The following is a 14273-nucleotide window of genomic DNA, read 5'->3' on the forward strand; positions in this document are numbered from 1 at the left end:
TCCGAATAGAAGCTTTTACACCATGTTCAGCCTCTTTGAATATTCAGTGTTTGCGATAATTATATATAAAAAAATTTAAACTATTAAATTAAAAAACTTTATAATAAATACAATTATGTAATAAGTATCAATTTAAGGTATCGTTAAATATAATATAATTTTAAACACGTGATTCATTATTTTCTTTAGTAAAACAAAATATGTATAACACAAAATCAGAATTTTTAGTTCTTCTTGTAAATGCATAAACAACCCGACAAAAGTTTAGAAAACTTACAATTTTTTTCTTGTATAATACTTTAAATTGTTACAGGAACAAATTTTTTAATTATTATTAAATTATTTTCATTAATTTACAAATTCATAATTCATAATACATAATGTACGTATCGGTAGACTTATCTATCTTAATCACCTTGTCACATTCAATTATAAAAACATTTTTGTTCAGCAATATTTGCATATTTTAGCCTATAATGGTACTTCTTACCAACTTAGGTTTTGTATATACTTATTATACAAATATTTTGTTGTTTATGCAACAGCTGCAGAAAAAAAACATTAATTTTGCTGACAAGTCTGCAGCAGAACTTAAGTAAAACTACAAATTAAAATAGATTTCTTTGTGCAGTAAAGGAATAAAGACAGGGTGCGAACGTAGTGCTTACTTACGAATCCAATCAAGAATTCAACCTAACATATATGAACACGATGTATAGCTGAGTTTTTATATTTTATTATTTAAAGTTTAATAACTAGAACCAGAACATATTAAACTTATTTTTTAGGCATGCTTGTCGTACTTAAGTATGAAATTATGGTAAATTGAGTTTTTCATAACAAAGAAGTAATGTACAAAATATATGTAAAATCAATTAAAACGCAAAATTTTCAAAAATAAGTATTGGATATGATTATTCAAATTAATCTTTTTATTTTACACGATACACACTCTTTTTTGTTTGCTTTTTTTTGACTATTTTAAGTTTTAACAAATCAAGGAAATATTTTACTTATTTGGACTCCTGATCATGCGGAAATATGTGGAAAAGAACTAGCAGATAAAGAAGTTAAATTTGCGTCAAACGCTTCTCGACACACTATTTTCACAGTTTTGTTAAAAAAAACTATTACGTAATAATGAAATCACTTAAAACTGAAATTACTTAAAAATAAGAACCTTTTAACTTAAAAAACAAAAATCCTAGAATCTTTTCGAATCTTTCCGAATTCGAATTCTTGATATTTTAATCTTTGGCGATAAAAAATATCAAGAATTCGAATGTAACTACATGAGTTTCTTTTTAAAAAATAATTCTTTCATATGTACTGTCAAAACAATTCAAAATTTTAAACATGCTTTTTCAAATTGTTCAGAAACACAGCGACTCTGGCATTATTAGGACCTCTCGCCATTAAAAGTTTTGACGAAAAATGATTACAACATCACGATTATCAAAAAATTCCTGCAACCCTTTAATCTGTGGTCTGATACTTAAATTTAAATACAAATATGTCTGTAACCTACTTATAACTCACTGTAAAAATACCTAGACTTTCAAACTTATATATGTATATATTTAAAAAATTGTTATTAAATTCAATAAAATTAATTTAAAATATAAATTAAGCAAAAGCCTCGTTAATTTGATATTATAACTTTAATTATTATTGTATATTACAAAATATATTATTAATTGGTAAACAAGTCGAAAGTCTAAGGGTCCTTTGTTAGTACAATTACATTTATGTAGTGTATTGTAGAAACAATAAATAAATAAACAATAAGCCTTTATAAAAATGTCTTTTACGTGATATTATAATAACATTATAATTTTTAAGCAAATTGATTTGATATTTTAAAATATCTTACTAATATTTCGAGAAAATCCTTGTTAGAAAAAAGGACGCAAAAAAAAAAAATTAGTTTTCAATTGAAGGTGAGAAGCAACTAAAAAAGATGACTGAAGAAGTAAGGTGCAGAATAAGTTAAATAATCTTCATTCTCAATTCCCGTAATATTAGCGATTTTTTTAATTGACTTAAAATCAATTAATCACAATAAACACTACTACAGACGTTTTTTTTCTACTTAAAAATTTCTGAATTAAACATTTTTCAATAAAACTGCTGCACAATTGTTCACGCAGTTGGTACTTCATAGATGATTTGACTTCTTTGCGTATAACCTAATGATTTTTAATAAAATCGAAATTATTATACCGTTTATATTTTAGAGGAAGAGAGAGATGTATAATTTTGAAATTAAATAATTAATTACAACATTTTGACTAAAGTTTAACTTACCCGTGAATTTGAGTATATACGTGAGTACATAATACATACATACATATATCACAAATATTTGATAAGTTAAGTTTTGATCACCCATTTTATTATTTTTTATGACTTTTGATAAATTTATTTTATTTTGAATTTTTTTATTGTCCTACTTGGGTTTACCTTTTATATATGTACGAGTTTGTATATACATAGATTTCAGTCAACCACCGCATGTCATTATATCAAGAAGCTAAATGAATTGTAAATTATTGAGTAAATTTAATATACCAAAAGAATATAATATAGCTGTGCGACAACAAAAGAAAAAAATTAAATAAAATAAAAAACTAAATCCTTGGAGAGTCTTTAACATTTCAAATCTCTACAGATTAATGTAATCCTGTTTGGAAAGATGAAATGCATATAAAAAGGGGTCAATATAATTTGTTTTATTGCAACGGTATACACATGTAAAAATTTTTTTTGTAAATAAAGTCATACTTAAACAAAGCATTAAGTAAATGTGACATTACAGGACGTTCTACAGATTGAAGGGCGTGTGAGGTAATAAAAAAAAATGAAAAATTTCTTATGTACGGAGCAGTGGAAAGACAAAAATAAAACTTTATTTTACATGCAACGAAAGGATATACATTTAAGAAGGAAATAAGAGAAATAAACATGTTTTGCTTTTCTTTATCAATATTATAAAAAAATTATTTTGATAAGATTCTATGAGAAATTATTTAACATGATAATATTAATGAAAGTTTATCTATTATCAAATAAATTATCAGAAGCTAACAAATTACTTCTCATCAGTACATACACATATGTACGTTAAACTTTTAACTTGATTAAATTTCTATATGAGCGAATGATTATAAGATTTTAGAAATGTTTATGTACATACCCATACATATATTATGCACATATGAAGAAGTTTATATAGGAAAATTTCTTTTAACATATCATCATCCATTTACACTGCAATGTATAGTTTCAAGACTGTTTTAACTCTATTGATATTAAATTAATTCAATTCAATCTAAAGACAGGTAGTCCGCATCCTAGTCCAAAAATATTAAAGTGATTCGTTTCCGGCTTATTGTATATTCTTTATACCTCGTTCAGTTTAAATATAAATTAATTTTTTTATTGATTTTTTACTCAAATCGAAAGAAATTTTCTTTACAAAAATTGAATTTCAAAAAATTTCATTAGATTCAGTGTATTTTCAAAGCTACGTCCAATTTTTTACATAAGAACAATCCAAACCATTTTATCTTTTACTAAAATTTAGAGGAAGTGGTTCTCTGCTATACGAGTATTCAAGTAATTATTTGTTTTTGTACTAACGATCCCACAAATTGTGCTTATTGTGATTTATAATCAAAAAACATTACAAATATTTTGTTTTTAAATATTTTGCTGGAAGTTTTTCAAATAATTCAGAAATAATTTCGGGATGTTTTTTATTTAAAATTTAATTTTTTTTATGTTTTGATTAAAAATTCTTACTTAAATTTTCGCTAAAATTGTTTTTTTGTAATTTTACAAAAACATAAATACTGTTTCAATATTGTTTCCTTTTTTTTTAGATATTTCATATCTGGGCATCTATTGCTTAAATCGTTCTTCAGAATGACTTTCAAACTAGATTAAAAAGTCTAAAACTTCCGTCCGTAGCTCTTCAAAATACAACCTATAGCATTTTTTCAAACTATCTATGTATACAAAAAAGAAAATCTAAATTCAGACTTTTATAATTGAAACAACATTTTATTTTCTAATACACTTTATTTATTACAGGGATGCTATACTCGTATTACAAAAGAAATAATTAAAACTTATTTAAAAAAAGAGCTTTGAAACTGCAATATTTTATATCTAAATTTTTTGTTGTTATCAAAAAAACTAATATTTTTATGGAAATGATAACATTACCGAACTCTTAAACAACGTTATATTATAAGTAAATTTTGTCGAACTGCTTAAGAAACAGAATTTAAAAAATACTTATTGAACTTATCATATTATAAAATTTTCATATTTGTTGAAGAGCATAAGTAGGTAGTTAATTCATCAGTAATTATTTTCTAATAAATGAATTTGCTTTTTTAAGAAAATGGTATATAAAATTGCAATATTGAATCGAGAAAAGAGCAATAAAGTATGGCCTACGTATGTGTGTGTATATATGTATAAATAAATAAATATTAATTTATTAACATAATTATACGTTTTCATTTAATTTATGTTCATGCACAGTACTCTATGCACATATACATATTCCCATATGAAGTTTGCTTTAGTTCAATTTCTAAAGTAAACACAATGTGGTTATACTTATACTAATGAATACTGCGATAGTTACGTTAAATATACTTTTAATCACATTTTTTGTTTAAATAAGGATCATTGATAATATAATTTTTGGCGGTAATTCAACTTGAAAACCTTAAATAATATTTATGAGAATATAAAAAGGGTTAAGTTGGTTTATTATGTCAATAATGTTTTCAACAAAATTATAAAACTTTTGGTTCTGTTAGAATATTTATAATGTAAATCAAATATGTATTTTTTTTACCAATTTATCAATAAAAATACCAATTTGTTAATGAAAAAATTAATTGAAGCGAAATAACAGCGCACACTTTTTATATGCATTCCAAAGTGGTAGTAAATAAATTTGCCACTTTGTTAACTTCATTTATATACAATACATAGTAGAAATATAAGGGAGAGATTGAGTTCATACCAAATTTCACATATCGATATTAAAAAAATATCCTACTTGTGTTTAAAAAACCAATTATTCCTAGTTGGATTTCGAACTTTCTGTCTGTCGGTCGACTATTTTTCTGCGCTTCGGTTTCGAAGACAGATTTTCTCAAAAAGCAAAAAACAAACAAATTTCAATTCAGTTTTCTGTCAGTAAATTAAAATTTAAAAAGTATCATGTAAAGGATCCAACCTCCTTTGTACACATAATATTGTATATTTATACAATATTTTTTGAGTTAATTTATATTAATTTTATTTCATTCTTTTTTTGTCATCAGAACTTGCAGCATCTTTTTTTATCCCTTAATATAGTATATACAATGAATTTCTCTGATTACCCTTGAAATTTTTATAGTATTTGGTAAAAAAAAATAAATTTATGTGTTTAACTGTGTTTTATTCATTTTTTCAGTGGTCATAAAAGAAATTCCGTATTTTTCGTTGCACCAATATATTGAATAAAGAAAGAATGTGGGAGGAGAGGGATGACCATTAAGATGTTTTTACAGTAAAAAAATTCGAAATTTTCTATAATAAATATATACATACCAACATTCATAAGAAAAATTCCAATAGTTTTTCTTCTCTTTTTCATAATGTTTTATTTGAAATATAGCTACATATGTAGGTTATTTATTGTGCTCACCCTACATATCATTTTATTTTTTACAGTTTATACAAAAAAAAGCGTTTGCGAAGAAATAACGAATGTTAGTAAATAAAACGATGAAATCTTAAAAAAAAGACATATTGATGTAGATAATAATAAAAAACACCATTTGGCGATTAAAGGACAAGATTAAAAAATTTATTGCAAAATTATTTATGGAAAACAAAAAGCTATAAAAAAGCAAAGATATACATATATATGTATGTAAGTACAGATGTAATCAAAGTACATAATATATATTAATATCATACAGAAAATATATGCATGAAAATTCTAACAGCATAACACCATGATGGGACCCTATGGGTGTTCCCGTTTTAATATCAGTGCAGATTCAGATCTTTTAAAAAACAAAACTGCAGATTCACGTTCTTTTTCACCCCAGAGGGTTTAGAGCTAAAAGTTCTTCCTCTTGCTCAAAAGTTTTTTATATTTCACAAAGCTCATATATTTTTTGTTTCGAAATTTCAATTTATTAATACAATATTATTAAATGACAGAATCAGCTCTATCGCATTCATTTTTAAAGTCAGAGCTTTCAGATTCCAAAACTCTGAACAGATCAACCTGATAAAATGGCCTTTCCTTTAACCCGTCAAAATTTCTTATTAATTCCATTAACTTTTTTAAGCAATTTAGACCAAGTTTTTTGAACTTTTTGGAAATTAGTGAATATTTCAATTTTTTTGGAATATAGTGAATTAGTTTCAAACAAAATGATTACACGAAAACAAGTTTTCCTGTAACCATGCACAAATATGTATACTGTACGAATTTTCGTACATGTATTTTAAAGTTTTGTATATTTAACTAAAAAAATTTATTTCTATAAACTATAAAAAAAACGATAAATAATTGCAGAACTCATAGTTCTACAGAAACCGATTATTTACCATTTGTTAACTTTTTTGATCCATTTTCTTATATACAAAGAACAAAAAAAATATTTATAAAATTATTATAAAAATTTAATTAGATCAATAAACTGGATTTACTCAACTTTTAAGTAAAACAAAAAAGAATATGTATTGTAAGCTTATGACTAGTAACTTTTCGTAATAATTTCCATTTATTTCGATTTTTACTGTGCACAATGCAAGTAAAACTCATTGTATTTATATATGTATAAAAAGTTTAAATTAAGTTTTATGTTTAATTCTTTTCAAAATTTTGATTATCCTTCTATTTTTGAACAATTTTACCACAAAATACTTGATTTCCTACAATCTGAGTTATTAGATTTTTTATACTATCTTCATGCGTATTAAACATATTTTGTATATTCAATATTACGTAATATATACCTACATAATATTTAGATTTAGAACGATCTTTGAAATCTAAACAACATGTATTTAACGATGTGTTTTTTGTACACATAACACTATTTATTACAAGCTAATAAAATTAAATATTTGACCCAAAATAAAGCGGGGCTAAAACTAAATGAGAATATTATTTATGTATGCATTATGTATGTATGTACGTTGAAAGTCCTTTTTTACAACGAACTTTGAAACTTGTCAACTCAAGGTATTAGTCTAAGGTTTTTGAATTGAATGTTTAAATCATGAATTTGTAGACTAGACAAACTGATGCCAAACTTCTTAGTTGTAAGTTTTGCAAATTCGATTTGTATGGATAATATTTTCGAAACATTTTAATTTCTTCAAATATCTTTGATTGCATAAGTATCTGTGGCACGCACTGTTTTGACTAATTTCATATTGAACTAACTTAACTAAACAATTTTTAAAATTGAAATGAAATGAACTAACAGACTGAAGTAAAACGATGTGTAACATATGATAAAAATTATAATCAATATACGAGTATTCGTATTAAACTTTTCCATATTTCAGAGTTCTAAATGATACGAGGCATCTATAACACGTCGAATATAATTAACATGAGTATGACAAAAAGAAAATATTAGATTTTGTAGTAAAATGCAAAATAAAACAAAATTTGGGACATTAAATATGGGTCATAAAAATGCTTGGAAAAAAATATAAACAAACTTATGTATAACTAACACAAATAAAAACAGCACGTTTTCTTCAACGTAAATAATTTCTTTTTCCAAAAGAAAATTTTTTTTTTAAATTTTGTTCAACATAAACACTAGTTTAGCAACTAAAGCTGAATTGACAACAAAAAAATTTTGGCCAACATATTTTGCAGTCACAAATTTATGATTGCATAAAACATGGCTTCTCAAAATTGTTTAATTTTTTAATTGGCAGTTTTTAATGAATCTAACGAAAGACTGGTACCCTGCATCCTAGTGTGCAACTTTTTTTTCGATTTCTATCTTGTGCTTTGAAAAGTTTCTGCTTAAAATTTGTGAAGTCGCGAAGTAATCACGAACGAAAGGAATATCTACCACAAATGTATGTCAATGTAATATAAATACGTATACATGTGATATATATATAATTATTATTTCGGTACCCAGGAATTGTAACCTAACCCCATCATACACCAGTTACACTTAAATTCTAGACGACAGGTGTACTTCTGTAGCAATTTTTTTTTCAGTTGTTTACATCCAATGAAGTTAGGCTATTCATATCTAATGGATTTGCATTAAGCATCGTCTTTTCTAATTTGGAATTTTAGATTCTACATTACATTTATTATATTTATGATATGTAACATATAATAGTGTACTAAATTTTTTTTCAAATATAATGAATGCTTTTTCCTAAATAAAGCTTATAATATCTTCGTTAAATAATTTTGATAGTTATTGATTTACAATCTTCTTTGGTTGTTATAATCTCAAAGGATATTCGATATTTTCTTAAAAATGTAGTCCCCTAAGGAAATAAAAATAAAATAGATTAAACAAAAACTTTATACAGATTTGTGTCTAAATATTCTTTAAAATATGCTTTTCAAATATCTATTGGGGTAAAATATTATAGAATATAATACAAGGGGTAGTTACATTATTGAAATCATTGTCATCAATTAAAAGGGTAAGAAAGTTTTATTGAATTATTATATTCTATAATTTCCGTCCAAACCGGCTATTATTTATAAAAGAATTTACCACCTAGAGTTTTTTTATATTGTGATCTAATTTTTTATTTAAATAAATTTATTGCTCGGAAGATAATAAATTAAAGTTTTATTATCATTTGTTTTTAAAATATATTGTTTAATATGTTGCTAAACTTACGGCCAGTTGAATTAGGCGAATAAACTTATCAATTTGCAATAAAAACGAGCAAATGTTAAATTCAATTGAAATGTATAATGATATTAAAATCTTGGTGGCTGTATTAGAAATGTCGGTAAATAAAATTAGTATATAATAATTACTATATTTAAAATATGCATACGTACGTTGTTTATATGTATATTTGTTACAAAAGTATAATTAAAAAATATTAATTCAGGTCTAACAATCAGTTCAAACTTAAGTACAAATTTTTACATTTAATTATGATTAATAAAACTTTCCCGGAATGAAAAAAACGCAATTTAATAAAGTTGGGTCAAACCAATTTTTTGTATCTCACTTTTCCCTTCAACAAGTGAAAATACTGCTTTTAAATACAGTCTTTGTATATCTACCACACTATTAAAATTATTTTCATTCATAAACGAAACTATTTTCAGGATTGCATAAATTTAGGATGAACGACCTATGCAGCCTTTGAAATAAAGCAAAAATTAATATAAAGAGCGGTTAACATATTGCTCGAATTTAAGGGTTAATTGCGTGATTTAAGAAAAATAATTATACTTTTAATGTCCTGGAAGTTACCGTTAGCTTCTTGCATTAATAGAAATTTGAAGAAGCTTGCCGTTTCAGAAATATAAGGCGTCAAAAACTCAAATTTTACAAATTTTAAGAGGCGATAACTCGAGGGGGGGTGGAGGTGGAAAAAAAATTTCTTCTAACGAAATAAACTTTTTGTCAGTGTCTAAAAGCTACTAATTTCAGGCTCCTACAACCGGGGGTCTAGAAGAAGACGTCATAAAAAATTTTGAAAAAGCGGATTTTAGATAACGGTAAATTTGAACGGCCATTTTGTTTTTTTAAAGTTTAACTGGAGTATGCCGCGATAGCAGAAGCAAGCCACATCTTTTCTGCGTTTAATTTGAAAAATGCTTATGATTTCACTATGCAAAAAATAGTTAAAATATGGCGTTTTTAGGGTTTTGGGGAGCTATTACTTCTAGAGGGGAGGAGATAGGTAAAAATTTTCTTCTACGGAAATAACTATGTACATTTCAGCTTTTTACCTTCAAGGGTGTAGAAGTTTTTAAAACATGTCCGCGGACGGACGAACTGACAGACGAGCGGACGGACAGAGTCAAATTAATAAGCACTTTTTTTTCAAAATTTTTTTTGGAAAAGTGCTAAAAATAACCATATCGTATAATAATAAAATTCAAAACACTTAAAGAAACATAATAGATACTTACAAGGATTCAATTTTAAAAAATGCTATCTTTCTTATTAGTAGAAATTTTGATAAAAAAAAAACTAACGTAATGTTATTAATTTAAATGCATAATTTAAATTTGTTTATCTACCGCAAATTCTTTAACGTCAAAATTTTGTTTTCAGTCTGCAAACTGTCTGACGTATAAAACTTTTACGGACAGAAATGTAGTAAACGTTTTACCCGTAATTGACTTTGAATTTTGATAATCCGTAAACATCAAAACAAAAAAAATTTTTTTTAGATTTAAAATAATTTTATACTTACATATTAAAAATTAACAAAAAAAATGTGTTTTTACATTATTTTTAACGTAATGATAGTCACTCAAAACATCAAATTTATTTACTGAATTACTACGTCAGACTGTCTGCATGTAAAAACAAAATCTACAATTTTGACGCTTAATTGACTTCTTTTAAACGTTTAAGAATTTAAACTTTGACTGAAAGTAGAAACGCAGTAGAGTATTCGTACTGAAAGTAGAAACGCAGTAGAGTAACTCAGACAACTCAGATTTTGTAAAATTTGACGTTTAAGAATTTACCACTAATTTTCGGAGCATACCACAAGCTTACAAAAAATGCTGGTTTTGACCATAACTTCATGGTTGACTTGAACAGTTTGATGAGAAATTTCTTTGGGATAACTAATTAGGGAGGAAAATAAAAAAAAAATGTTTTAATATCAGACAAATGATATTAGGATATGAACTAATTTAGAAAAATCAGTTCTGACTTAGATATGTTCAATAAATCAAACCAGATTTAAACTTTATTAATAAAAGCTGCAAAAATACTCTATGTATGTAAGTTAAAAAAAAAATAATATGTAATATGTATATACTTATACCTGGAAAAATGTAAATATACATAGACGTACCTAGAAAAATGTAAATTTGGCTCTTAGTAGAGTTTCGTTTTGCGCCATACGCATTGAAAGAATTAAGTTGATTATTTCTTTTTAAAAATAGGTTCAGTTGCCGAGGTTGATATATTCCAAAAGTTGATCAGTCAATGAAATATCCATAAATGAACCAACTTATAAAATTTTATCAAAACCGGTTCAGCCATAGAGACACATAAGGGTGCGCCCACAGACTGACAGGTCGACTTCTCTCTAAAAATAGTTTATTTACGCTTTCCTACCATCAGATGTTATGATGGCGTCCAACTAGCAGATATTGTTAACGAACTCTACTCGTTGTCCATTTAGTTCTATGCTCATAGTGCTGGTGTTATTTGTTCTCATTTTCTTAGTCTTTTTTTTGTTTATTTCTAGACCCACATGGTCGGTAAGTTGTTAGAGTTGGTTTAATAAGCTTTGCGTGTCACCGGCTTTGTGCGAGAAAACAGATGTTGTCTACAGAATCAAAATTCTCTATTTGTCGGGTGAAACTCCAGATTATGTCCCTTCCCCGCAAGCGGGAGAGTTGTAGTATTTTGTAATTTGTTTTTCACATATTGTGGTTTCAAATTTTTGCTTCAAGCGGTTCTGAATAATTGTTGCTAATACTTTGTACATCATGCTTAATTGTATGGTGCCACAACGACGTAGATAACCTGCTCAAAAAGGCAAGCTCAGAATATTCCGGTAATGTTTATGTTTCCGGTAATGCATGTTTCATACATTTCATGGAAATTCCAAATTATGCATAGATACTAAACTAAAAAAATATGTGTAAATGTTGCTTATATGAACGATGTATGAAAAATGCATTTTTCGCATGTTTTTTGAACACTTTTAACACGTTTTACTGGAAAAACTATGAGAGATAGAAGAGTATATTATATAAGTTAACTTTTAGATCTAATACCAGCACATCGAAAAAAAAAACAAAAATAAATAACACAAATTTTCGAGAAGTTGCGAGTTTTGTAAAAAAAATGTTAAAAAAAAAAAACAAAAATTCTGACTTTGACGAGCTGCAAACTCGAAAATTATGGCTCAAATCATTTTAATTGCAAGGCCAAGGTAAATTGCAATCAATAACCTGTCTCATTGATAACTCTATGTTGTATGGTTCCGAAGTTATAAGCATTTATTTATATGCAGGAAAAGTCCGGTACCTTTGTTTTCAACAGACTGTATTTCCAAAAAGGACTACATTTGGCCTCCTCCGCTCATCTTATGCACCCTGTATAAAGGCACAACATAAAGTTTCGAGATACATATATCTGCATATACACGTACGTTAGATAATTATGTAAATTATTACTTCAAGTTTCTTTCTTTGCATTAATGTAGACACCATTTAAATATTTTTCCTATACTCGTTAATAGTATTTATATTATCTGTGAATATATTCATGGATTCAAAACAATGAAGATCCATAAAAAGTAACTAATATCAGATTTTTTTAGTATATAAATGTTCATATGAACGTGTGCATATGCATATATTTTCGTGGGGAATATCTGTGATCAAACTTGGTTATGAAGAAGTTCCTACTGTGATGGTAAATTCTTTGAAGTAAAATTTTTGGAACACAAAAGTTTAAAAAGGAGAAAAATATTCATATTTACAATCATATTTGCAAATACTTACTCTCAAATTAGTAACGGCAGGAATATATCTTGAATTTGCGTGATATACTTACCTCTTCAACATTTCTTCTTGATTATTCTTGAAGTATGCACATACACATGTACGTGTACGTGAGACATGAGTTATTTTAAGTACGTATTTCCTTTTGTTAATTCACTTGATGATGACAGAACCGTGGACTATCTAAATAATTTTATATAAATCGAACTTGAAACAGACAATTGAAAAACTGATAAATTTACATTATAATGAGTTTTATATATGAAAGAACAAGCTAAAAATTAATTACATAGCGGGTTTCTTTTTTTTCGCTTTTTTATTATTTGGTGTAACATAATTCTTATAACTGTTTTGTATAACTATAGAGTTGGCATTTATCCTCCTTTTCGGGTCGAGTGTGGTTTTGGTGCAACTTCAATAAATTTTCATAAACATTTGCGTATTACAAAATATTTTTCTAATTTAAAATTTAGCAAAAATGTTTTTGTTTCTCAAAAATTTATTTTTTTTTAATTGAATAAATTTAATTCCAAATTAATTTTTCACATAACTTTATTTTTCTAATTATTTGTAATTCTAATTATTTCTAATTATAAGGCAAGGCAAGTTCCTTGTTGGGTTTCATTAAGCGATGGTCAAAGGAACTCTGGCTTCCAAAAAAAGCAGAGAAGGCCTCGAAAAATTTCCTGATGCTTTTTATAAATTTTCTTTAAACGGCTGAATGTAAAATTTATTGAAATTTTTCTGTTTGTTTCATTTAAAAAATATTTAAACATTAGTTAAATAGATAATTCATTATAATACATTATAATGAAACCTTTCCAAGATAGGAATGTATGTAAATAATAATTCTTATACAGATGAAAAATATATAATGTAAAAAAAATTACAAGAGAATTTTATTTTAATTTTAACAAAAGTAATTTAAAGAAATTTAAAAGCAGTTTGAAAACGGTTTAAAAACTGTTTTTTTTACAGTTAACATATTTCAAGTTACATATTTATGTTTCAAGTTACATATTATCTTTACATATTTTAAGTTTAATGATTCCTGCACATTCAAATATTTTCATTATTGTTTTGGTCACTCATATTTTGAATACGCCTCGCAGATTTCGTTTCCACGTAATTTGTAATGTACTGTAATGTAATGTACGACTTTCACAGTAACGTAATTGAGACTATTAAAAAAATTTTCTTAAGATTCGTATATATCCTTCCAGGGATTTGTATATATCCTCCCAGGGATTGCTATATCATCCTCCCAGGGAAAATCCCATAATAATGCCCCCTTTTGAATGAAGATTAAAGCTCATTGTCATGTTTACTTTGGAAAAGAAACGAGAAATCGTGAATATTACCTTTAATTTTCCAAATTTTTAAACAGGAGCTCATACCGCCTGACATTCTGGTCAAAATCACCGTTAACGTTAATATAAGATCTCAATCGGTCAATCTTTTTGTAGTACCCTTTCATAGGACTAATTTTGGTTTGCACGACTCGGAAATAATGTTGCGT

This window comes from Condylostylus longicornis, unplaced genomic scaffold (assembly GCF_029603195.1).
Source record: "Condylostylus longicornis isolate FDR11 unplaced genomic scaffold, ASM2960319v2 ptg000005l, whole genome shotgun sequence".
Lineage (NCBI taxonomy): Eukaryota > Metazoa > Arthropoda > Insecta > Diptera > Dolichopodidae > Condylostylus > Condylostylus longicornis.